The sequence below is a fragment of the Trachypithecus francoisi genome, unplaced genomic scaffold, assembly GCF_009764315.1.
Source record: "Trachypithecus francoisi isolate TF-2019V2 unplaced genomic scaffold, Tfra_2.0 Lachesis_group5, whole genome shotgun sequence".
NCBI lineage: Eukaryota > Metazoa > Chordata > Mammalia > Primates > Cercopithecidae > Trachypithecus > Trachypithecus francoisi.
In genome coordinates this window covers 12,191,794-12,215,956 of record NW_022681470.1, presented here as the reverse complement: position 1 = coordinate 12,215,956, position 24,163 = coordinate 12,191,794, and the positions used below count along the sequence as shown (strand labels likewise).

The following is a 24,163-nucleotide window of genomic DNA, read 5'->3' as shown; positions in this document are numbered from 1 at the left end:
CCTCCTGAGTAGCTGGGATGACAGGCGCCCGCCACCAAGCCCAGTTAAGTTTTGTATTTTTAATAGAGATCGGGTTTCACTGTGTTGGCCAGGCTGGTCTCGAACTCCTGACCTCAAGTGATCCACCCGCCTCAGCCTCCCAAAGTGCTGGGATTACAGGCGTGAGCCACCGCGCCCGGCCTAAAGCAGGTACTATTATTATTTCAATTTCATCAATTGTGAAACAGGGACATGGAACAAGAAGTAGCAAAAAGAAGAACCAAGATTTGAATCCAGAATGTCTGACTTCACATTCAGTCTTAACCAGTAAACATATAGACCTGGTTCCAGCTTCAGCTCTGCTGTAACCTTGCCACGATGTTGGACAGGCTGCTTATGCCTAAGGTTCAGGCTCTTTGTCTGCAAATTAGGGATGTTCCAGGACATTTGATTCCCAGGCCATTCCTGTGAACTCCATTTTGGAAATTCAACTACTTACTTGACCTTATATCAAGAACTGTGAAGGGTCTGAGACTTTGCCCAACCTGCTGGTAAAGAAGCTAGGCTGCCATAGTTTCTTGGATGCTGACAGAAAGCACAAGGTGTTGAAGTCAGAAATAAAGAACTTTATTCCTCATAGCACAGCAGGCAGCATGAGCTTCCTATTCACGTCAGTTCCTCTGGCTCCCCACATAACAGAGAGCAGCTCAGGTGGAAGCTGCACATGCAGTAGGTCTGCATGACAGTGAGGAACTCTGAGCACTGGGAACCCAAGCCTTTTAAAATTGACAGCAGGCCAGTGCGGTGGCTCATGCCTGTAATCCCAGCACTTTCGGAGGCTGAGGTGGGTGGATCATTTGAGGTCAAGAATTCGAGACCAGTCTGGCCAACATGGTAAAATCCTATCTCTACTAAAAATACAAAAATAAAATAAAATAAAATAAAAAATCAGCAGGACGTGGTGGCACGCACATGTAATCCTAGCTACTTGGGAGGCTGAGACAGGAGAATCACTTGAACCTGGGAGATGGAGGTTGAAGTGAGCCGAGATCATGCCACTGCACTACAGCCTGGGCAACAGAGTGAGACTCTATCTCAAAAAAAAAAAAAATTTTTTTTGACAGTAAGCCTGTCTGATCTTTCCCTAGAGGGTGACATGATCTTCATTGCACTAGGCAGTAAACAAATCTGCCCTCTGCTTTGGAAAGAGACATTCCCTCTATAGTCCAGGAATGTTTACTATGTTAACATCACTGAAAATAGAGTCTAGAACAAAGGCTTTCAGTGCCTCTGCTTACAGAATGTGCAGAAATGGAGCAACTGATGGAGAATTGTCTCCAAACAATATCCATTTCTTATTTCTACACTCTTGGCTTCTGGTGAATTTCGTTATAAGTGAGTCACTTTGTCAGCCACCTTGATTGCTCTGACCAATAGAAGCTGGGACCGAATCTATTCATTTTATCTGACACAGCATTTAAAACTAGTATCCACAGGACCCAAGCAGCAGGATGAGGCCAACTTACAGTATTGACCTCAACCATTTGCCCCAAGATCCTGGACCGACCCAGCTAAACAAATCTCGTAAACCATCATTATCACTAAGGTTCTGCACTGACCTGTCCACGAGGTTTGAGGCATTAGCCCAGGTGCAGCATAATGTATTAGTGAGGCACAGTCTCCGCCTTGGCCCACAAGGAAGAAATCGGGAGCAATTCTGACACTCGGCTGATGGGTCGAGGTTGACCTGACAGGTCCAAAGTGGTGATAATTAAAGTCAGGGACAAATTTGTACCATTTTTTCTAACTAGATGACTCCCATAGTAGAGAAAACAGCCTGTAACGTATGCATTAAAAGAGGTCGGTTGGCCAGGTGTGGTGGTTCACACCTGTAATCCCAGCATTTTGGGAGGCCGAGGCAGGCAGACCACCTGAGGTCAGGAGTTCAAGACCAGCCTGGCCAACGTGGTGAAATCCTGTCTCTACTAAAAATACAAAAATTAGCTGGGTGTGGTGGCACACGCCTGTAATCCCAGCAACTCAGGAGGTTGAGGCAGGAGAATCACTTGAACCTGGGAGGCAGAGGTTGCAGTGAGCTGAGATCACGCCACTGCACTCTGGCCTGGGCGGCAGAATGAGACTCTTGTCTCAAAAAAAAATTAAAAAATAAATAACAAAAATAAATAAATAAATAAAATGGGTCAGTTATCCCCCGGAAGTTCCACCAAGACACCAAGAATAGCCTCATTTTGGAGAGATCTCTGCAGTTATCTTAGTATTTAATTCCCTCATGGTGTTTTCTTAAATACTCTTAAGGTCTCGTAGGCCGACCCCTAAAATGCAAATCCATGTATTTTGGAAGGAAGCCAAATGAATGCATGGCCTCCACACCAGAAGTGCAGTGTCAGGCACCAAAAACTAACAATTGTTGGGATCCCCCAAGTAAGACCCATATCAGTTGAAGGGCATAGGTTGACTGCCTCCAATATGGCTTCCTGGCAGGCTGGAAAAGCCTAGATTTCCCAGCTTAGTTTGAGTAATTGAGTCCTTGTTTTGCTTCAAGTCCAGTTTATCCAGTTGGCCCATGTCACCAACCAGGCAGTGTTCATCTACCCAAGGGATGGCCAAGCAACATCTACAGAAACAGGGGTGGGGAAGATGACCGTAGGTGTTGACAGGTGTTTTGTGTGGGAGGTGCAGGAGTTGGGCCATCCCCTGCAGTGGCCTTTTAGGTCCGATGAAGAGGCACAACAATCAAACCATGGCTAGAGCTATCTGGCAGGGGATGGTAGATACAACAGTCAGTTAAATGTAAAGGGCTTGTCAGGGTTTAGGAGACCCGCATCAGGGCATTTTCCTACGTGAGGATGGCTTCAGGTACATTTCTGAAAGGCAAAAGATCATTAATGTCAATCCCTCCCCAGTACCACTCGGGGTCAAGGGTGTTCCCTCCCCAGGTACCTGAGTGTTGCTCTTCCCCCACCATCACACGCTCAGTGAGCCTACCCAGTAGCTAGAACTTCACCTTTTTACAATCATCTCCCACCCACACCCAGACCTTCTATCTTGAATGGTCATGTACAGCAGGGACAAAGGCATCTTTTTAAGACTTACAGAGGTTTACCATATACTCCACACCTTGGCCCACCTAGGTCATTATAGAGACATTCTGCAAACAATAGACTCAAACAAGTGGTCATTACCTTCAGAAAGGCAGGAAGTGGCTGGGCCAGGTGACTCACACCTGTAGTCTCAACACTTTAGGAGGCCAAGGTAGGAGGATCCCTTGAGCCCAAGAGTTTGAGACCAGCCCGGGCAACATAGTGAAACCCCGTCTCTATAATTTTTTTTTTTTAATTAGCTGGATATGGTGGCATGTACCTGTACTCCCAGCTACTCAGGAGGCTGAGGGGGAGAATCACTTGAGTCTGGGAAGTTGAGGCAGCAGTGAACTATGATGGAGCCACTGCACTCCAGTGTGGGCAACAGAGTAAGACTCTGTCTCTAAAAAAATAAAACATAAAAAAGAAAGGAAGTTTGGTAGATCTAGGGACCAAGAAAGCAAGAATCAATGGATCATCAGAATAATGGAACACCAACAGTCCCTTTTCATTCTTAGTTTGAATTCTCAAGGTTCAGTTTCAGAACTTTTAATTTCGGCCTACTCTGATTCACTTGTCCACATTCACTTAGTTCCACTAAGACCGCCTGCAACTGGGGATGGCAGTACCCCACAGGGACAGGAAAAGTATATTGGTTTAGCAAACTCAACAAATGTCCATTATAGGAGGTCATGTTTCAGTCACGTTTTTCCATTAACAACCTTTTGACCTTTTGACTTGTAAAGAAAGAATGAGTCACAACTCTCATTAAAGGTGGTAAGGGAGACTTTATTCAAGGTGGGCTTTGACAGTGGGGTTTTGTAGTAAGGGAGAGTAACTGGGCTCAACCCTGAATACAAGAACCAGTGGAAATTTATAGCCAAGGAGTATGGTAAGTGTCAGTGGATTGAAAATTACTGAGAGAAAACACCAGGGATAAGTTGGGATTCTGGTTAAACCACCTTGGCAGGATGATTGTGTAAGGCAGGCAAGGGTGACAAGATATTGAGGGTGGGGGGATAAGGAATTTGATCAGCTATCAAGGAGGATCAGATAGGCTGGGCATGGTGGCGCACACTTGTGGTCCCAGCACTTTGGGAGGCCCAGTGGGGCGGATCACTTTAGGTCAGAAGTTGGAGACCAGCCTGGACAACATGGAGAAACCCCGTTTCTACTAAAAACGGAGTCTTGTTTCAAAAACAAAAACAAAAAGAATGATCAGATAGCAAGTGTGAAGGATTTTCACTAAACTGACGTGGCAGGATTCTTGCTAAAACTGGATTAAGTGGGCAGAGTCACTGGACGAAGGACAGAGCCCAAAGTTGGTGATTGGTTAAAGGAGTCTTTGTCATGACTCATCCTGTTTTTTGCAGCCACACATTTCATTAATTCTTTTATCAAACACACAGTAAGTGAGGAGTATTAAAACAGTAAAAACAACAACATGCAAGCACTCTGGCAGAGACATGGGCAGTGCAACAACCTGCCTTGTTAGGTTTAGAATACATGATTCCAGGTCTGGGCTCAGTGGTTTATGCCTGTAATACCAACACTCTAGGAAGCCAAGGCAGGAGGACAGCTTGAGGTCAGGAGTTTAAGACCAGCTTGATCAATATAGCAAGACCCCGTCTCTACAAAAAAAAAAAAAAATTTAATTAGCCAGGCATGGTGGCAGGCACCTGTAGTCTCAGCTACTCTGGCGGCTGGGGCAGGAGGATCACTTGAGCTCAGGAGTTGGAGGTTACAATGAGCTGTGATTAGGCCACTGCTCTCCAGCCTGAGTGACAGCACAAGATTTTCTCTCGAAAAAAAAAAAAAAAAACTATGATTCCATGATTGAGTTATTACCACCACTTAATTAATTGACTTAATTGAAATTAAGATGAAGAATAACTCAGAACAACATCTTTTGAATAGAAGAATATGTGGACTATCTAGACCTGTACCGTCCCATACTGTGGCCAGTAGCCACACGTGGCTAGTGAACACCTGAAAAGTGGCTGAATGCTGCTGAAGTGGCAAGTCAGTGGGCCTGAGCGGGAGGCCAGGAGAACACCACCCACAAAGGCCCCAAAGGGCATAGCTGCCCACAACTAGTCTAAACTGAGATATGCTATAAACTTAAATTTAAAACACACAGTGGCTTTCAAACACTTAATATGACCAAATCAGGCAATACTGCATTCATAATCATCAGAAAAATGCAAATCAAAATTACAATGAGATATAACCTCACCTCAGTTTAAATGGCTTTTGTCAAAAATGGAATAACAGAAGCTGATGAGGATGCAGAGAAAGGGAACTCCTCATATACTGTTGGTGGGAATGTAAATTAGTACAGCTACTATGCAGAACAGTATGGATAGTCCTCAAAAAACTGAAAACAGGCTGGGCACGGTGGCTCACTCCTGTAATCCCAGCACTTTGGGAAGCCAAGGTGGGTGGATCACCTGAGGTCAGGAGTTCGAGACCAGCCTGGCCAACATGGTGAAATCCTGTCTCTACTAAAAATACAAATTAGCTGGGTGTGGTGGCGTGCGCCTGTAATCCCAGTTACTGAGGAGGCCGAGGCAGAAGAATCACTGTAACCTGGGAGGCTGAACCCACCACTGCACGCCAGCCTGGGCAACAACAGCAAAACTCTGTGTCAAAAAAAAAAAAAAAGTACTGAAAATAGAACCACCATATGATTGATCCAGCAATTTCACTCTTGAGTATATATCTAAAAGAAAGGAAATTAATATATCAAAAAGACGTTAGCACTCCCATGTTTATGTTTTTTTATTTTTTTATTATTTTTATTTTTATTTTTATTTATTTATTTATTTTTTTTGAGGCGGAGTCTCGCTCTGTCGCCCGGACTGGAGTGCAGTGGCCGGATCTCAGCTCACTGCAAGCTCCGTCTCCCAGGTTTACGCCATTCTCCTGCCTCAGCCTCCTGAGTAGCTGGGACTACAGGCGCCCGCCACCTCGCCCGGCTAGTTTTTGTATTTTTAGTAGAGACGGGGTTTCACCGTGTTAGCCAGGATGGTCTCGATCTCCTGACCTCGTGATCCGCCCGTCTCGGCCTCCCAAAGTGCTGAGATTACAGGCTTGAGCCACCGCGCCCGGCCTGCACTCCCATGTTTATGGAGGCACTATTCACAATAGCAAAAACATGGAATCAACCTAAGTGCCCATCAATGGATGATTGGTAAAGATAACATAGTATATTTACACGATGGAATATTATTCAGCCATAATCCTGCCATTTGCAGCAACATGGACGGAACTGGAGGTCATTATGCTAAGTGAAATAAGCCAAGCACCGAAAGACAAATATCACATGTTCTTAAGTGTGAGCTAAAAAGTGAATCTCATGGAGGTAGAGAGGAGATTAGTGGTTACCAGAGACTGGGAAGGAAGGGTGGGGAGTGAAGAAAAGTTTATTCATGGCTACAAATACACAGTTTGATCAAAGAAATAAACAGTCTACAATAATCTATTGTATATTTCAAAATAGCTAGAAGAATTCAAGTGGTTTGAGCATAAACAAAAGACAAATATTTAAGGTGATGGATACCCCAAGTATGTTAATTTGACCTTTACAAATTATATGAATGCATTAAATTATCACATGTATCCTGAAACTACGTACATCTATTATACATCAATAAAATTTTTTAAATGAATTTATACCCACTCCAAAGTGAGTCCTTTAGAGTCTTAGCCTCTCAATTTTGCTGTTTGGCTCCTTCCATTCTTGAAATCCCAAAACAAATCTCACCCCTTACCTGAGTCTCATAAGCTAACCAACAACTTCACTGTCAAAGACCAAAGTGATTCATTCAAAGCTATTTGATTTTGAGTGGTTACAAAGTGCCGGGTGCTGTTCTAGGTGCTGGTAACACAGCAGTGAATGAAACGGGCCAAGACCTTGCTCTCATGGAGTCCATGTATTAGCAGGCTTACTCCTCGGAATTTTCATGTTTACTCTTCCTTCCATTTGTTTGTTTGTTTGTGGGTTTTTTTTGAGATGAGGTCTCACTGTTGTCACCCAGGCTGGAGTGCAATGGCGTGATCTTGGCTCACTGCAACCTCCACCTCCCAGGTTCAAGTGATTCTCTCACCTCAGCCTCCCCAGTAGCTGGGACTATAGGTGCGCGCCACCATGCTCAGCTAATTTTTTGTATTTTTAGTAGAGATAGGGGTTTCACCATGTTGGCCAGTCTGGTCTTGAACTCCTGACCTCAAGTCATCTGCCCGCCTCGGCCTCCCAAAACACTGGGATTACCGGTGTGAGTCACTGCGCCTGGCCTATTCTTCCTTCCATTTATCGGGCTGCTCTGTTTTTTTGAGTTATTCTTCCATATATGGGTATGTATGACATTACGGTATGCAGGGGGAAATCCTTGTCTTATAAATATTATAGACTTACGGTAAATGTTGTTGAGAATTGCAGTTTTGTCTGGGAGGACATCTCAGGTGGATACCCTGGAGCTGGTTCTTTTGAAAATTCTCTTGGAGAGCTGGTTCATACTCTCTGAGTCAGTACCTTTCCTGAAGAGGGCAGCAACCTGAAAGGTGATAAAACTCACATTCTTGCATCAAGAAAAAGGATTACAAAGTCTTAAATACAGGTCTGCTATTCAGCTGTCAAAAAGTCCACAAGGGCCGGGCGCGGTGGCTCAAGCCTGTAATCCCAGCACTTTGGGAGGCCGAGACGGGCGGATCACGAGGTCAGGAGATTGAGACCATCCTGGCTAATACGGTGAAACCCCGTCTCTACCAAAAAATACAAAAAACTAGCCGGGCGACGAGGCGGGCGCCTGTAGTCCCAGCTACTCGGGAGGCTGAGACAGGAGAATGGCGTAAACCCGGGAGGCGGAGCTTGCAGTGAGCTGAGAGCCGGCCACTGCACTCCAGCCTGGGCGGCAGAGCAAGACTCCGTCTCAAAAAAAAAAAAGTCCACAAGGCATAGCCAACTAATGGAACCTGTCAGCTCAAGGAGGCGGGGAGGCTATCATCCCCAAAAGCAATGGGAAATTCCTCTAGTTAATGACTCTCCTTGACATATGCTTGACAATGGCCTTGGTTCATTTATTATAGTGGTTAAGTAATTGTACAAATTAAGAAGCTTGCTCTGGGCACTTACAGTTTCATGATACAATCAAGGGTATTGTTTGCTATTAAAATTTTGTGGGTTCCTGATTTAGGAATCAGCTAATGAATCAGCTAATTCTGTATTAGTGTCAAGGTAATGAGATGAAAGTGTAACAAACGGCCGGGTGCAGTGGCTCACGCCTGTAATCCTAGCACTTTGGGAGGCCAAGGTGGGTGGATCACTTGAGGCCAGGAGTTCGAGACCAGCCTGGCCAACATGGTGAAACCCCATCTCTACTAAAAATACAAAAATTAGCTGAGTGTGGTAGTGTGCACCTGTAATCCCAGCTAAGGGAGGCTGAAGCAGAGAACTGCTTGAACCTGGGAGGCGGAGAGAGCAGTGAGCCGAGATTGTACTACTGCACTTCAGCCTCGGCAACAGGGTGAGACTCCATCTCAAAAAAAAAAAAAACCAAAACCAAAACCAAAACAAAACAAAACAAAACCAAAAACAAAAAAAAATGGCCAGGCACGGTGGCTCATGCCTGTAATCCCAGCACTTTGGGAGGCCAAGGCTGGAGGATCACTTGAGGTCAGGAGTTCGAGACCAGCCTGGCCAACATGGAGAAACCCCATCTCTACTAAAAATACAAAAAAAAAATTAGCCGGGCATGGTGGTGTGTGCCTGTAGTCCCAGCTACTCAGGAGGCTGAGGCAGGATAATCACTTGAATCCAGGAGGCAGAGGTCGCAGTGAGCCCAATATTGCACCACTGTGCTCTAGCCTGGGTGACAGAGTGAGACTCCATCTCAAAAAAAAAAAAAAAAAAAGAGCATAATAAACTATTTGTACTTCCAGGAGTAAGCTGAACTCTTATAAGTGAACCAACTGGGGTCTGGTAACTACCTTAATCTGTATGGTATAATAGAGATATGACAAGAAATAAGGCTTCTGAAGAGCCTGATTATTTTGAGTTGGGCATAAATTGCAATTTGTACTTGGTGGTAAGATTTCTGCTATCTACTTTCTCCTTTCTTTGGCAAGTACACAGGATAAAAAGTAACTAGAATGAGTCAACTGTTTTTCTTCAATGTTTATAGAACCATAAAACTCTCAAGTTGGCTTTACTAGACAGGGTTAGATAAATTTGGGATAAAGTTAGAATGATTTGCATTCCTAAAAGAGGACACAAAACGAGAAATGTCAGTTTAAAGAAAGCCCATTTTTATAACTAACATATCGACTAGGCTAGAGATTAATGAGTGCTGTTCAGAATAAAAAAACTTAATAAACTCGATGACTGGAAAACTTCTTCCATCATTCTCCCTTTTGTTCCACAAACCATCTTATTCAGCACAAGATGCTTTGCAGAACTGCAAAACATCAGGAAGTCAGTTAACATAACTGGGCTGTTAGCATTGCTTTTAAACGCCAGACCACTCCACACAGCACGCCTACTAACCTTTGGGAACTAGCCACATTCTTGGAATATGCTCGACCCCCAAGAGTAAGAGGGACCACTGGGGACTTGCTCTTCTTCCATGGTTCCCCACTCTTCTCTCACAAATAACACCTTGGACATTGCAGATTAATTACAACTTTCAGCAACTAGGAACCGTCACCAGAGTACAAAATAGATGGTGAACGGAAAGAAGAGAAATGCCCCGCCTTTTCAAGGCGGAGCCAAACTTAGGAGCACACGGAGGACACTGCAGTCACTTTACAGAATCAGACACTTGCAACCCTGTAAGCACTTGCAGTGATTCAAGAAGACAGAATGGGAAAGAGAACAGAGGGGCTTCAGTTTCATGGAAATAGAGACCAAATCTCTTTTTTTTTTTTTTTTTTTAAATCTCACCATTCTAGACCCAGGTGACAGCACAGTGCCTGGAACAGAATAGAGTAAGCGCCCCTAACTGACCTCTGTTGCTATTTTTACTGCTATAGGTTGCACAGCGAGTATATGCTGAATGCTGCTGAAGTGGCAAGTCAGTGGGCCTGAGCAGGAGGCCAGGAGAGTACCACCCACAAAGGCCCCAAAAGGCATAGCTGCCTACAACTTCCTCACACTGCATTGCAGCAGGGCCCTTTTCACTTAATGCCATGAAGATTCATTCCATTAGGTTAAAAACAGTGAGGCAAGTTTAGCAAGTCCAATACTACATCAGGCATAGTGTATTGTTAGAATTGCAGTCTTGCCAACGGCTAGGCGTTTACACCACTTAAGAAGATAGCTCCTACTCCAGGAGCAGTGGCTCACACCTGTAATCCCAGCACTTTGGGAGGCCGAGGCGGACGGATAACTTGAGGTCAACAGTTCGAGACCAGCCTGGCCAACATGGTGAAATCCTGTCTCTACTAAAAATAAAAAAAAAGTTAGCTGGGCATGGTGGCACATGCCTATAATCCCAGTTACTCAGGAAGTTGAGGCAGGAGAATCAATTGAACCCAGGAGGCGGAGGTTGCAGTGAGCCCAGATCGCGTCACTGCACTCCAGCCTGGGTGACAAGAGTGAAACTCCATCTAAAAACAAACAAACAAAAACAACAACAACAAAAAGAAGAAGACAGCTCTTTGGATCTGCCTCTCCAAATCTTTGGTTCCAGCACTGGCACTCCATTTACAATCATATAGAATTTCTTGGTATCACAGAAAAAACTCATCAGACAAAAACCAAATGCTATTTTCTGATTTAAAAATTTAGGCTGGGCATGGTGGCTCATGCCTGTAATCCCAGCACTTTGGGAGGCAGAGGCAGGCAGATAGCTTGAGTTCGAGACCAGCCTGGGCAACAGCAACATGGCGAAAGCTGGTCTCTAAAGAATATATATACACATACATATATATACATATATATAAAAAATATTTGTATACACATATATATGGAAAAAATTGGCACATGTCTGTAATCCCAGCTACTCAGGAGGCTGAAATGGGAGGATCCCTTGAGCCCGGAAGGTGGAGGTTGCAGTGAGCCATAATTGTGCCACCCCACTCCAGCCTTGGTGACAGAGACTCTTCTCAAAAAAGATTTAAAAGAAACATGTAGTGCATTTTCTCTCATGCACACACATCCACATACACACACACTTGCAAAATCAAAAACAACCAAACCCTCCCGTTCCAATGGCTCCAGTCTTCTCTAGGCCTGTTGCTGTTCCACCTCCATACTGCTCCCTGCTCCACCTCAAAGCGCCTTCTGTGACGGAAGGAGAACAACTGGAGGCACCTCCTGCCGGCCTCCTGTGAGTCTCCTACCAGCACACTCTGCCCTGGGCATGCGGTCCCAGGGGCTTGCCAGGTTTCCCTTATTGGTCAGAGTTGATAGAGCTGGTCCACCGTCCGCAAGGGGAAATGAAAAGTATCTACCTCTCACCTGTGGTTGTCTTGCACCTGACATATAGGATGGTCAGCCCAACTAGCAGACCTGGAGCCAAAGGACCTGGGTCTGGTTATGGATAAAATAAACTCACTGTGGGGCTTGGGATACATGCTACCATAACACACCCACGAGACACACACATGCACACACACACACAAAACTACAAATATGATAATTCAGCTGAATTATACTGGTGGTGTCTTGATACCCAAATTCAAATGCCGGCTTCATTTTGGAGTAGCAACTTTACCACCTCCCTGCATCCCATCTACTTCAGCACCGCACCAGGACACCCTCATACCTCAACTCCTGTCAAGCCAACAACAAAAATCTATGACTCCAGTCCTACCTCTCAAGCTTTATTCATTACCTCCTAAATCTGGTAATCCCACCCTCATTTTCTTTCCCCCCAAAACCCACCACTTCCTGGGAACCTTCCAGATGTTTGTCACCCCTGCAAACTATTGGTGCCAATTTGTCACACTGCCTACGCTACATAATAGCCTCTCCTACAATTTTAACAACCAGGGCTTTGACTTGTAGCAAAAGCCTTCAAAGCTCCACTGCCTGTAACAGTTTGTAAGTAGCCGGAGATGGATTTTCATCAGTCTATTGTGCAAATATCTGAAGCAATAAGACACCTGACCAGTGAGTGACAGGGTAACTGAGACACTACAACAAAAAGTTTCACCAAAATACAACCTTCCAGGAAACAGAAAATGGGGTCTCTGCTTCCATCTGTGAGTACGGGTACAAATGCCAATGATTATCACACTAGGGGGAACGGGGAGCCCCCAGCTAGCCACGAGGCTACAAATACTGCCTCTTCTCTCATTAAAAAAAAAGGGGGCCAGGCACAGTGGCTCACTATGGGATTACAGTGCCTGGAATCCCAACATTTTCAGAAGCTCAGGTAGGAGCATCTCTTGAGGCCAGGAGTTGAAGACCAGCCTGGTCAACAAAGCCAGACCTCATCTTCACAAAGAAAATTAAAACATTAGCCAGGTGTGATGGCACATGCCTGTAGTCCCAACTACTTGGAAAGCTGAAGGTGGGAGGATCCCTTGAGCCCAAGAATTTGAAGCTGCAGTGAGCTATGATTATGCCACTGCATTTCAACCTGGGTGACAGAGTGAGACCCTGTCTCTTCAAATAAAATAAAAAACAAATTGGCCGGGCTCAGTGGCCCACGCCTGTAATCCCAGCACGTTGGGAGGCCAAGGCTGGTGGATCACCTGAGGTCAGGAGTTTGAGACCATCCTGGCCAACATGGTGAAATTCCATCTCCACTAAAAATACAAAAATTAGCCAGGGATGGTGGCAGGTGCCTGTAATCTCAGCTACTCAGGAGGCTGAGGCAGGAGAATCTCTTGAACCCAGGAGGCAGAGGTTGCAGTGAGCCGAGATCGCGCCATTGAACTCCAGTCCAGGCCAACAACAGCGAGACTCCATCTCAAAAAGGAAAAAAAAAAAAAATTAATTAAATCCTGTAGCACCCACTTCTCTTTGCACATACTTGGGGGAGGGGTAAATCTGTGCAAAGAGTGAAAAACAGGCCAACAACGAATCTCAGGTACAGAAATGGGACATAACCAGTCACAAACATTTGAGGAAAACCACACATAGAAAGAATAACCTTATATATTTTTCTTTTCTTTCTTTTTTTTTTTTTTTGACAGAGTTTGGCTCTTGTTGCCCAGGCTGAAGTGCAATGGCACTATCTGGGCTTACCGCAACCTCCGCCTCCCAGGTTCAAGCAATTCTACTGCCTCAGCCTCCCGAGTAGCTGGGATTACAGGCACACACCACCACGCCCCGCTAATTTTGTATTTTTAGTAGAGACGGGGTTTCTCCACGTTGGTCAGGCTGGTCTCAAACTCCCGACCTCAGGTGATCTGCCTGCCTCAGCCTCCCAAAGTGCTGGGATTACAGGTGTGAGCCACCGTGCCCGGCCTCATTTTTTTTTCTAAAGGAGGACCTGCACTTGGAAAAAAGTTTAAAAGAGTGAAAATCAGTGTAACTAAAATACATATAGGGATAAGCAAGAATATCACAGCATGAAATGAGAGCAGGCAGTTATGAAAAGAAAGCCAGGCCGGGCGAGGTGGCTCACGCCTGTAATCCCAGCACTGTGGGAGGCTGAAGCAGGCCTCACCTGAGGTCAGGAGTTTGAGACCAGCCTGGTTAACATGGTGAAACCCCGTCTCTACTAAAAACACAAAAATTAGCCAGGTGTGGTGACGCACGCCTGTAATCCCAGCTACTCCGGAGGTTGAGGCAGGAGAATCGCTTGAACCCAGGAGGTGGAGGTTGCAGTGAGCCGAGATCTCGCCACTGCATTCCAGCCTGGGCAACAGAGCAAGACACCATCTAAAAATAAGAATAAGAATAATAGTAAGAATTAACCAGAGATCTTGGACACAGAAACAGCTACTGAAAGAAAAAGAAACCTTCAAGAGGTGGGCAAAACAGCAGGATGGGCACTGCTGAAAAGCAAACAAGAGAGCTGGAATAAATACGAAGCCAAGGAATTCTCCCAGAAGGTAACTTAAGGGATAAAACGATCAAAGCTTTATGAAAGACAAAGAATTATGGAGGACAGATTTAAACACCGCAGCATAATCCACAGACATTCATCCCATTGATTTGGCTGTAGTCTTTCCTGCTCATCTTCTTAGCCAAAATTAAAGCACCTTAGCGGCTCTGCTTTTTCCCAGTTACAGTCGGCTTCCACCCTGTGGTGCTGGTTTGGACTTGGGGGTCCTGGGTGGGGACCCGTGGGGTTCCCCCATGGTTCCCCTCTTAGCACCGTAACTTCCTGGGCGCCAAACAGGCTGCCCAAGCAGGCCGGAGGACCAGCAGCTTCAACGCAACCCAGTCCCCAGCCCTGCGCCTGCTCAGCCACTCTGGAACGTGCTGCCCTTCGAGCGGTATCCGAGGTGACGTTCGAGGCGGTGAGAGAGTCCAGAGGGTCAGAGGAGGAGGAATCCCTCCGGCGGTCCTCTGAAAGCCCAGTGAGGGCGCGCAGATGCTGGGCGCAGAGACTTCATTTGCATCTCTGCAACGCCCACCCTGCAGTGTCACGCCCTCGAGCGTGAGGCCTTCTGGGAGTTCTGATCCCAGACGACCGTAGGGCGCTACAGTCCGACCCGGGAGCCGGATGAGGAAACTCGGGAACTACAACGGCGGTGGCGGCTCCGCCTCCTCGGGGCTGGAGCTCCCTGACGGCCAATGAGGCGGAATCACGTGGGCCTCCAAAATACCGTGAGGTGCGAGCGGGGCTGCTGGGCGCGCTCTTCTCCGCCCCGCCGGCAGTCGCAGCCCTCCTACCTGGGCCCTCCCACATCGCGGGTTACAGCCTCCACATGCAGCATTTACGCCCTCACCCTGCACAGCCTTGATTTTCCAAAGATAGGCCTGGACTTTTGCAAACAGGGGGCTCTCCTCCTTCATGAGTCTTTCTGTAGCCTCATACCTACAGGCTGTTAGAAATTACACCAGTGACTTGTAGGATCCCGGAGTAAACAGAAGCTGCTTTCGGAAATCTGGTACCCTGCACGGTCCACAGTTGCAAACACAAAGACCTACTTCCAGGCTGCCGTCGATGTACTGCCCAATGAACAGTTGCAAACACAAAGACCTACTTCCAGGCTGCCGTCGATGTACTGCCCAATGAAGCAACACGTGAACCTCGGTGGAAGGCGCCCACCTCTTCTCTAGTCCTTCTCTCACTGAGTGCCCTATCAAAATGGAAGAATCCCTGAATGAAGCCATTTCAAGTTTGAATTGTGGTAAAATACTGCAATCTCAAGTGTTGGTTGCCTACAACTTCCTACTGATTTTGACTGGTGTCTAAAAAGAATATACCCCCCAAATAAGATAAAAACAAGGACCAGAAATGTCTCCTGTGTTAGCCCAGGAAATAGTTGATTTTCTTTTCTTTCCTTTTTTTTTTTTTTAGAGACAGGGTCTTGCTATATTGCCCGGACTAGATTCAAACTCCTGGGCTCAAGTGATCCTCCTGCCTCAGCCTCCCAAGGAGCTGGGACTACAGGCAGGCACCACGGTGTACTAGACTCTTTTTTTTTTTTTTTTTTTTTTTTGAGAGGGAGTCTTGCTCTGTCACCCAGGCTGGACTGTAGTGATGGGATCTTGGCTCGCTACAACTCCACCTCCCGGGTTCAAAGCGATTATCCTGCCTCAGCCTCCTACAGGCATGTTGACGAAAGACTCAAACTCTGTAAAATATTTTTTAAGAGATTTATTCTCTTAAATATGAGACGGCCAAATATGAGTGGCCACGTCCCGTGACACAGCCCTCAGGTGGTCCTGAGAACACGTGCCCAAGGTGGTCCGGGTACAGCTTGGTTTTATACATTTTAGGGAGGCATGAAACATCAATCAAATACATTTAAGAAATACATTGGTTCCGTTCAGAAAGGCGGGACAACTCAAAGCGGGGTGCGGGGGGCGGGGGGTGGTGCTTCCAGGCTATAGGTAAATTTAAACATTTTCTGGTTGACGGTTGAGTTTATCCTGGGATCAAGAGAAAGGAAATGTTCGGGTTGAGATAAAGGATTGCGGAGACCAAGTTTTATTGTGCAGAGGAAGCTCTCCGATAGCAGACCAGAGAGAGCAGGTTGTAAAATGTTTCTTATCAGACCTAAAAGGGTGTCTGGCTCTTAGTTGATTATCTCCTGGATCTGGAAAGGAAGGAAGGAAAAAAAAGGGCGGGGGGTTGGGGTGGTGGCAGGCGCGGTGGCTCACGCCTGTATTTCCAGCATTTTGGGAGACCGAGGCAGGCAGATCGCCTGAGGTCGGGAGTTCAAGACCAGCCTGGCCAACATGGTGAAACCCTGTCTCTACTAAAAATACAAAAACTAGACGGGTCGAGGTGGTGCACACCCGTAGTCCCAGATACTCAGGAGGCTGAGGCAGGAGGATTGCTTGAACCCAGGAGGCAGAGGTTGCAGTGAGCCAAGATCTTGCCACTGTACTCCAGCCTGGCGACAGAGTGAGACACTGTCTCAAAAAAATGAAAACAAAAAAGAACAACGAAAGAAAGGGGGAAAGAGGATTCTCTATAGAATGTGCATTTTTCCCACAAGGGATGGCTTTGCAGGGCCATTTCAAGATGTGGCAGAGAAACATGTTTTGGGGTAAAATATTTTGATATTCTTCCTTGTCATGCCAGGGTCAGATTGGAAAGTAAGTCATGATATACAGGGTTAAATAAAACCCATCTGATGAGAATTTATGGTTTGTAGGGCATGACTCCCCAGATCCCTTAGATAGGAATTTGGGCAAGATTAAAACAAACAAACAAACAAACAAAAATCTGGGCTTAGTCCTCTCAGGCGTGTACCACACACCCAGCTAATTTTCTTTCTTTCTTTTTTTTTTTTTTGTATTTTTAGTAGAGACAGAGTTTTACCATGTTTGCCAGGCTGGTCTCACACTCCTGACCTCAGGTGATCCTCCCACCTCGGCCTCCGAAAGTGCTGGCATAAGCCACCAGCCTGGGATAGAATGAGGGTTCTGATGAGCTGAGCAGAGGCGGTTGGCTTGGTAGACAGAAAAAGGCTGAGGAAAGTATTAGTGGAAGCTGAGAACAAAAAGCAGATTGGTCGTTTCCAAGTTATTTTCCTCCTACAGATTTGAGAGAAGAAAAATAGCTCCAAGCATTCTGAGCTCTGTCAAGTACTGGGGACCAGAGAGACAGGAGTGTGAGACTTCAGTCATGCCTGCCTCCAGCCCTCCCCCTGCCTCACACCTGGGGGTCAATTGTTTAAGGTAATTGTGTTCCTGACTAGCTGCCTCACCCAGTGTCTTCCAGTTCCTGGAATTTGTGATACGGAGAATGTATAGCCAATCAATAGCTTATATTATTTAATTGTGAAATCTTGGCAAACAATTTAGGAACTGCCTCTTCTTTTCCTTTAAAAACCTTGAGGTAGTGAGTCCCTGCATTCCCAAGTACTTGGGAGGCTGAGGCAGGAGGATTGCTGGAGCTCAGGAATTGAAGGCTGTGGTGAGCCATGATTGCACCACTGCACTCTAGCCCATCTCTACAATAAATAAAATAAATTAGCCAGGGCCGGGCGCGATGGCTCATGCCTGTAATCCCAGCACTCTGGGAGGCCGAGGCGGGTGGATCACTTGAGGTCAGGAGTTCGAGACCAGCCTGGCCAACATGGTGAAACCCTGTCTCTAGGACAAGGAGATGTTACATTAAGATATTGGACAATCAGGCGTGGTGGCTCACACCTGTAATCCTAGCACTTGGGGAGGCCAGCGCAGGTGGATGATGAGGTCAGGAGTTCAAGACCAGCCTGGCCAACACGGTGAGACCTAAAAATACAAAAATTAGCCGGGCGTGGTGGTGGGCACCTGTAATTCCAGCTACTCAGGAGGCTAAGGCAGATAATTACTTGAACCCGGGAGGCAGAGGTTGCAGTGAGCCAAGATTGCACGACTGCATTCTAGCCTGGGCAAAAGAGTGAGACTCCATCTCAAACAAACAAAAAAAGATATTGGACTAAAGTTGGTGTTTAAATGGACCCTATTTGGTAGTTACTCGACTGTGTAGTAATATTTTAGTTGTTAAATGAGGTGGCATCTTTTCATCGTTTGACTTTTCTGCCTTTTACCCAGAGCAGGCACCAGATAATCAGCTTTTGGTGTTGCTTAGCAAAATGACAGCTCTTTCCTTAAAAAAAAATTTTTTTTTTTTTTGCAAGAGAAAAAACGGATTTATATTCATGTATGTATGGGAGTTCAGGGGAAAATGTGACTCTAGCTCTTTCGTTTAAAGCTCATTAGTTCTTTTGGAGCTGGAGACATTTTTTCTCTTCTGCTCTTTGGGTTGTGAGGCTGAGAGATTCTAAGACACTAAGCCTTGCCTTTGTAGTCCTGTTTTATAATGCTGTTTTCTCCTTTGAGAAAACACTAACTCTCGATCATTTAGATACTTAAAAGCCTAGACACAGCACAATTTATTCCTATAATGTACTGACCTCAAATACCAAGGAGGTATTGCAGCGCCTACCCAGGAGACAAACCTTGGCTTCTGCACAAATGACTTACACACGTGAAAGTGCCAGGATAAACCCGGGGTTTTCAGAGAAAATATCAGAATGAGGGAAAAGGCTAGAATATAGAATGTCAGATATACTTGGGTTCAAATCCAGCATTCTCCCTTCTTGACTCCGTGACCTTGGACAAATTAATTAAACTCTCTGAGCCTCAGGTTCCCCAGCCATAAGATGATAGATAATATCTGTGATCTGGGAGAGCCGAGTTGGCATCCCTTTATCAACGAAGACAAACGTTAAGGTTAAGGAAACGAAAGTTACCAGTGAGTCAAGGGTTCGGGGCTCAGCTGGCATGGCAATTTCCTAAATTCCTGTGGCTACAAGAAAAACCACACTCTTGTTAAACTCCCTAATGGTAGGAATTATCAAGCAAATTGTCAGATACTTCCTAAGTCTGATGTACAATCCAGACCACTACAGCCCCGATTGGACAGAGACTTGTCTCTACAAAAGAAAAATAAAAAAAAATTAATTAGATGTGGTGGTGCACACCTGTAGTTCCAGCTACCTGGGAGGCAAAGGCAAGGGTGAATTGAGCTCAGGAGGTCAAGGCTGAAGTTAGCTGTGATTGAGCCATTGCACTCCAGTCTGGACAACAGAGCTAGATCCTGTCTTATAAAAAAGGAAAAAAGAAGTGGAGATTTCAGGTACTTAGGAGACTAAAAGGAGAAAAGAGGTAGCCTTATGACATCCATCCAAGATCACACAGAGATTCGTCTACTGGCCTGGATAAATTATTACTGTGTGGTGACCAAATATATCAGACAGGATCTGTTAGGTACACAGAAGCAACTTCAAATATGCAGGACAGAGGGATTTTAATTCAGGGATTTTTTTTTTTTTTTTGAGACAGAATCTCGCTCTGTCACCCAGGCAGGAGTGCAGTGGTGCCATCTTGGTTCACTGCAACCTCCACCTCCCATGCTCAAGTGACCTTCCAGCTCAGCATCTCAAGCAGCTGGGACCACAGGTATGAGCCACTGTGCCCAGCTAATTTTTATACTTTTTTGTAGAGACAGGGTTTTTCCATGTTGCCCAGGGTGGTCTCAAACTCCTAAGCTCAAGTGATTTGTCCACCTCGGCCTCCCAAAGTGCTGGGATTATAGGTACGAGCCACCACGCCCAGCCAGGGGTACTTTTTTGCACTAGTGATGAAGAACTGAGAGGCCAAACTGGAAGGTGAGGTGAATCAGAGATCAGCCAGAGTAGGAAGGCAGCCAACATTAAGGACACAAGGAAAGAGGGAGCATTGCCAGGGCCTGGAAACAGGTGTTGGAGTGACACCCAAAATAGTCTCATTTTAAGGTTTTTGCAAAAAACAAAAACAAAAACAAAGAGCCCTGCTACATTGACATACAGTTGACACACAACAAAGTGCACATATCTGAGGTACAAAATTTGACAAATCATTGACATATGTGTATACTCATGAAAACATTATCGCAGTCAATACAGTGAACAAGCCTATCATCTCCAATAGTTTCCTCATAACCCTGTGTAATTCCTTTCCCCTACGCCACCAGTCCTTAAGCAACAATGATCTACTTTATACCACTATCGATTCGTTGGTTTTGTTTTATATTTTATTTAATTTTATTGAGATGGAATCTTGCTTTGTCACCCAGGCTGGAGTGCAGTGGCACGATCTCGGCTCCCTGCAACCTCCACCTCCTGGGTTCAAGCAATTCTCCTCCCTCAGCCTCCCGAGTAGCTGGAATTACAGGCGCCCGCCACCACGCCCAGCTAATTTGTGTATTTTTAGTAGAGACGGGATTTCACCATGTTGGCCAGGCTGGTCTCGAACTCCTGACCTTCAGTGATCTGCCCACCTCGGCCTCCCAAAGTGCTAGGATTACAGACATGAGCCACCAAGCATGGCCAAATTTTATATAAATATATTCATTCATACCATAGGTATTCGACTTTGTCCGGCTTCTTGCATTCAGAATAATTATTTTCAGATTCATCTATGTTGTTAGTATCAGTGGTCCCTTTTTCTTGTTCCATAATATTATGGCTTTTGTGTGGCTATACCACAATGTGTTTATTCATATTATTCATCACCTACTGATGAATGAATATGGTCATTTGGGTTGTTTCCAGTTTGGGGCTATTACAAATAATACTTTTCTGAACATCTATGTACAAGTTTTTGTTTAATTATATGCGTTCTTTTATCTTAGGGAAATATTTAGGCGTGGAATGCCTGGATTATGTGGTAGACATATGTTTAACATTTTAGGAAATTGTCTCATGGTTTTCTAAAGGGGCTTTGTCACTTTATGGTCTCACAGCAGAATAGGAGAGTCCCAGTTGCTCCCATATTTACCCACAATTGGTATTGCCATCTGTTTCTTGTTTGAGACAGGGTTTCGCTTTGTCATCCAGGCTGGAGTGCAGTGGCACGATCATAGCTCACTGTAACCTCAAGCTCCTGGGCTCAGTGATCCTCGCACCTTGGCCTCTCAAAGTATGGGGATTACTTGTCATCTTTTTAAATCTCTGCCATCTAAAGAGTCTGCAGTGGCATCTTGTTGTGGCTTTAATTTGCATGTATGGAACAACTGATGATGTTGAGCATCTATTTATGTGCCTCTTTGCCATCCATATGTCTTTCTGGTGAATCTAGATCTTTAGCCTAGTTTTAATTGTGTTGTTTGTTTTCTTATTGTCAGGTTTTGTGAGATGTTTATTTTTTTTTTTTTGAGACGGAGTCTCGCTCTGTCGCCCAGGCTGGAGTGCAGTGGCCGGATCTCAGCTCACTGCAAGCTCTGCCTCCCGGGTTTATGCCATTCTCCTGCCTCAGCCTCTCGAGTAGCTGGGACTACAGGCGCCCGCCACCTCGCCCGGCTAGTTTTTGTATTTTTTAGTAGAGACGGGGTTTCACCGTGTTAGCCAGGATGGTCTCGATCTCCTGACCTCGTGATCTGCCTGTCTCGACCTCCCAAAGTGCTGGGATTACAGGCTTGAGCCACCGCGCCCGGCCGAGATGTTTATTTATGATGGATACAAATCCTTTATCAAGTAGATGCTTTGCAAAACACTTCCCCAGCCTGTGGCTTGTCTTTCTGCTCTTTTAGCAGTGTCTTTTGTAGAGCAGAAGTTTTCATTTTTGATGAAGTCCCGGTTTTCATTTGATGTTATTATTCTATGGATTCCACTTTTAGTGTTGTGCCTAAGAAATGCCTAACCCACTGTCACCAAGGGTTTTCTCCTTTGCTGCTTCTAGAAGTTTTATTAGATCTAGAATCAATTTTGAGTTAATTTTTGTATACTGTGAAGTATTCAAATTCTTTTTTTCATCCTCATCAATATCCAGTTGTTTCAGCAACATTTGTTGTAAAGGCCATCTTATCTCCACTGCCTTGCCTTGTGCCCTTACCAAACACTTATTGTCGATTTATGTGTGGATCTACTTCTTAAATATTATTTATGGGCTGGTTGCAGTGGCTCATGCCTATAATCCCAGCATTTTGGAAAGCTGAGGTGGGAGAATCACTTGAGCCCAGGAGTTCAAGACCCTATCTTATTTTTTTAAGTAAAAAAAAATATGTGTATAAACATATATAAAATTTTATATATAAATATATAATAAATAATATATATTTTATATATAAATATAAATATAAATTAATATATAAATATATATTTAAATATATAATTTTATACATATTTATATATTTTATATATAACATATTTAATAATATATTAATATATATTTTATATATAAATATAAATTAAATATATAAATATAAATAAATATATAAATATATAATAAATAATATATATTTTATATATAAATATAATAATATATGATATATTATATACTATTATATATATTTAATAATATATTAATATATATTATATTATATAAATATATAAAAAATATATAAAACATATATACACACAATTATATATATGAAATTTGTGTAGAGACAGATCTTGCTATGTTCTCCAGGCTGGTCTCAAACTTCTGGCCTCAAGTGATCCTCCTGCCTTGGCCTCCCAAAGTGCTGGGATTATAGGCATGAACCACTATGCCTGGCCCAGATCTATTTCTGACATCTCTACTCTCTTTCATTGATCCATGTGTCAATTTTTGTTTGTTTGTTTTATCATCTGATATGGTTTGGATCTGTGTCCGCGCCCAAATCTCATGTCAAGTAGTAATCCCAATGTTGGGGGTGAGGCCTGGTGGGAGTGATTGGATCATAGGGGCGGATGTCCCTCTTGGTGCTATTCTGGTAGTCAGTGAGTTCTTGTGAGGTCTGGTTGTTGAAAAGTGTGTCACATCCCCCACATGTTCCTTCTCCAGGCATGGTTCATGCCTGTAATCCCAGCACTTTGGGAGGCCAAGGCAGGAGGACCACTTGAGGCCAGGAGTTTGAGACCAGCCTGGACAACATAGCAAGATTCTATCTCTACACAAATGATCTGTTTGTATATATGTATGTACATATGTATGTATGTATGTATGTATGTATGTATTTTTACTTAAAAAAATAAGATGGGATCTTGAACTCCTGGTCTCAAGCAATTCTCCCACCTCAGCTTCCCAAGGTGCTGGAATTGCAGGCATGAGCCATCACAACCACTCCACAAATAATTTTTAAAAAGAAGTACCTCCACTTTAAAAGAAGTACATCCAGCTCCCCTTTTGCCTTCTGTCACAGTTGTTTCCTGAGACCTCCCTAGAAGCCCAGGAGATGCCAGCATCATGCTTCCTATACAGCGTGTGGAACCGTGAGCCAAGTGAACCTCTTTTCTTTATAAATTACCAGTCTTGGCCAGGCTCAGTGGCTCACACCTGCAATCCCACCACTTTAGGAGGCCGAGGTGGGCAGATCACTTGAGATCAGGAGTTCGAGACCAGCCTGGACAACATAGCAAGACTCTGTCTCTGCAAAAAATTAGCTGGGTGTGGTGGCATGCACCTGTAATTCCAGTTACTTGTGAGGCTGAGGGAGGAGAATTGCTTGAACCCAGGAGGTGGAGGTTGCAGTGAGCCAAGATTGCGCTACTGCCCATCTCAAAAAAATAAATAAAAAAATAAATTTCCCAGTCTTGATAGTATTTATAATATTTAACCTAATTCCTATAGTTAAAGGAATTAACAACAGTTTTCATTTTATAGCAATGCAAGAATGAACTAATACATTATCCCAGATACATGTCTATCTTACTGCTAATATGAAGCTATTTGGTCTATCATAGCCTTGTCTTGAAATCGGGTGGGGTCAGCCCTCCACCTTTGTCCTTTGGCGGAGCTGTTTGCCCACTCTATAAACTCTGCATTGCCACGTCACTTTTTAAATAGCTTCTCAATTGCCCCAAAAATCTAGCTGGGATTTTGATCATAATTACTTTGAATAGATAGATCAACTTGGAGGAAACTGATATCTTAACAGTATTGAGTCTTCCAACCCATGAACAAGGTATACTTCTCCATTTATTCATACCTTCCTTAATATAGCTCAGCAATGTTTTTAGTTACCAGCATACAGGTCTTTCACATCCTCAGATTA

General features: G+C 44.6%; 1 pseudogene; it reads right to left on the bottom strand.

Annotated features, from left to right (window-relative positions):
- LOC117076333 overlaps nucleotides 1-14,890 on the bottom strand; it is a 53,556-nt pseudogene extending 38,666 nt beyond the window's left edge.
- Nucleotides 14,891-24,163: the final 9,273 nt, after the last annotated feature.